Source organism: Mangifera indica, unplaced genomic scaffold (assembly GCF_011075055.1).
Source record: "Mangifera indica cultivar Alphonso unplaced genomic scaffold, CATAS_Mindica_2.1 Un_0043, whole genome shotgun sequence".
Taxonomy (NCBI): Eukaryota; Viridiplantae; Streptophyta; class Magnoliopsida; order Sapindales; family Anacardiaceae; genus Mangifera; species Mangifera indica.
Genome location: NW_025401135.1, coordinates 235,204 through 237,985, shown reverse-complemented (window position 1 = coordinate 237,985; position 2,782 = coordinate 235,204). Strand labels below are relative to the sequence as shown.

The 2,782-nt window shown below is 34.3% G+C and overlaps 1 pseudogene; it reads right to left on the bottom strand.

Annotated features, from left to right (window-relative positions):
* Window positions 1–1,066: 1,066 nt before the first annotated feature.
* Window positions 1,067–2,344, bottom strand: LOC123206613 (annotated as a pseudogene).
* Between the last annotated feature and the right edge of the window lie 438 nt (window positions 2,345–2,782).

Here is a 2,782-nt window from a genome sequence, read left to right as displayed (position 1 = left end):
AATTGCTGAGTCTATAGCCAACTCAACTAAACTAAGCCTCATACTAAGAAATCAACTAGATCTACAAGTATCTTTCGGCTAACTCACTCTATGCAGAGCTATAAACGCTGCAACATTCTAGGCAACTTATCTTTGTAACTTCAACTCAATCATATTATTAATTAGGTAGGCCTGTAAGCACTAAACAAAAGATTAACTTGGAGCTATAACATCCAGTTTTTACACAAGGGAAAAAAAATCTTGCTTACCTAGGTTTAACATGAGATTATCGAATGATAATAGTTCACTGATTAAGCCTCATCTTGAAAAGACAAAGAATAACTTTAAAACTTTAAGACTTCCATACCCTCCAGGAGGGGAGCCTAAGCCATATATAATCATAAAAAAAGGCTTTTGCTCTTTTCTCAGATTCTGGTAAGTCCAAATCAGAGAATGATTTCACTAGCTAACATAAGCTAATTACTTGAGGTAAGATCATTAGAATGGACTAAATATCTGTCTCACCTTATGAAGATTTTTCTTCCTTCAAAAAATACTACAATTTCGATGAAATCAAAAATGGATCACCAAATTAACATTTACACAAAAATTTGTCTAACAGCAATAGGACATCAAGCAATGATTTCACTAACATACTAATTTTCTAAAATATTTCATTAACGTGTTAATAAAAAATCACTATCACTTTTGGGTTAGCTGAAACAAGTCCAAAACTCTTATGAGAATCGCACAAATCACTGATCATCAAACTGCTCACAAGTATCATAGCACCAAAGTAAGTATGGTAACTTTTCAAGTTTACCTTCCTCGCATCAAAGTCCCATCATCAAAATTTAAAAATAAATACTGTAAACTAGTCAAGGAATTGTCAGGTATGTTCTATTTCTTGCTCATGCTATTCACAAATATGTCTCATTTTGATAAACCATTGGCCTGAACAAAAGCTTCTAGATGTTGTGTTATTTATAACCCACCCACAATTTTCACCAAAGTAAATAGCATATCACAAAAGAAGAAATGCATTCTACAAGTTGATCATTTAAAAAGCACAGATGCATCACAAAGGATTAAGTAACACATGTCAAAAAAGAAACAAACAACACGGACAAAAAATGCATTGCTTAATAGGAAAGAATAATATACTCAAGCATGAAAAACAAAGATCAAATATTTCTACCTTCTCTTTCTTGAGCTTTATATTGCTTTCTTCAAGACGTGAAACCTTGCTGACAAGCTCATTATGATAGGCCTGCACATTTACTCCAAGATTATTAGCTATCGTATGTAGACAAATCATTTTCAACAGAAAGGCATGGTAAAATTTAAACCTGTTTTCTAGCTCGTGAACGAGCAGCAGATTCCCTGTTTTTGATCTTCCGTCTCAGCCTCCTCTCAATACTCTTCTCAATTGCATTAGCATCAGCCTCTCGCTTTCGGGTTGGTGTTATTGTGTTTGACAAGGTAGGAATTGAAGGTGTCATAGCCATTGGTTGCGGAGAATCCAATTCCATGGAAGGACTAACTGTTGCTGCCTGTATCAAGAAATCCTCCAAAGTAACTTCCCCAAGTGACGGTTCCCTTTGACGACCAAACCTCTTCTCATAACCTTGTTGAATTTCTTTCCAAACTTGATCCACTGTCTTCCCACTCAACGCCCTTGCCAACATCATGCTCGTCTGACGTTGTTGCAAACAAGATGGTGATGAAGTGTTCTCAATTTCATCAGACTCAGAGGTCCATACATTCTTAAGAAGCTCATCCATATTCATACTTCCCAGGGTTTCTCTAAAATCCCTAATTGATTCTCAACTTCATTCAATGTTAAATTATACCATGAGTTTTGTCTAGAGGGCTGTAGATGTGACTGTTGCCCATTACTTTGACTTCCCATTGTTTGAATCCCCATTCATCCAAATATAATGATCTCAAACCCCTAAAAAGAACAAGTCAATTAAAATCAAATCCGATCAGCTCAACTCAGCCCTAAATTACCATTCCACTATAGTCAAACTCGAAATCCATCAAGAGCCTCACTAGAAACCCCAATTGCTTTGAATCATTGATATTAAAACCAAAACAGACCGGCCAAATTCAGAAATAAGACATTTTAATAAACAAAATGAAAAGATCAAGATTATCATCGTCATAAAAAAAAAATTAAATGTTGAAAATGCAGCTGAAAATGTAAAGTTCCATACAGAAGGAAAAAGACATTCGAACTGTATTTATATATAAAAATAATATTACCTGAAGGAATATGATCGGACCTTGAATCGAGAAATAGAAAGAAAGAAAATAATTTTTTTAATTTGAGCGATTTGCTGTTGCTGCAACAAGGTTCCACGTATTTAGTACAAAAACAGCGTTTTTTTCACGGGAAACTAACTATTTCCCACCCAAATTTTAGCCCACTTTCAAGTCCACACCCACGGGAGATGAAAAACCTAAACTTCGACCCATGGCCAAACTTCTGTTAATTTTTTCTTTTAAAGAAAGAGGTAAAATAGTTATTTTACTATTTATATTAAAAGTTATAAAGTTTATTTTTTTCACCCCCAAGTTTTAGAAACTAATATTTCACTTTTATCTAAAGTTTTTAAACTTTAAGAAGTAATATTTTCACCTCTAAAGCTAGGGTTTTCATTTTTTTAAAACTCAGTCGCCCCTCATAACTTTCAAAAATAACAGTTTTACTTTCACTCTTCAGTTTCATCTTTCGATGTCGTCTCCGACCTCCTACTTCTACTAGTACGATATGGTGGTGCGACAAAAAAATATTCAT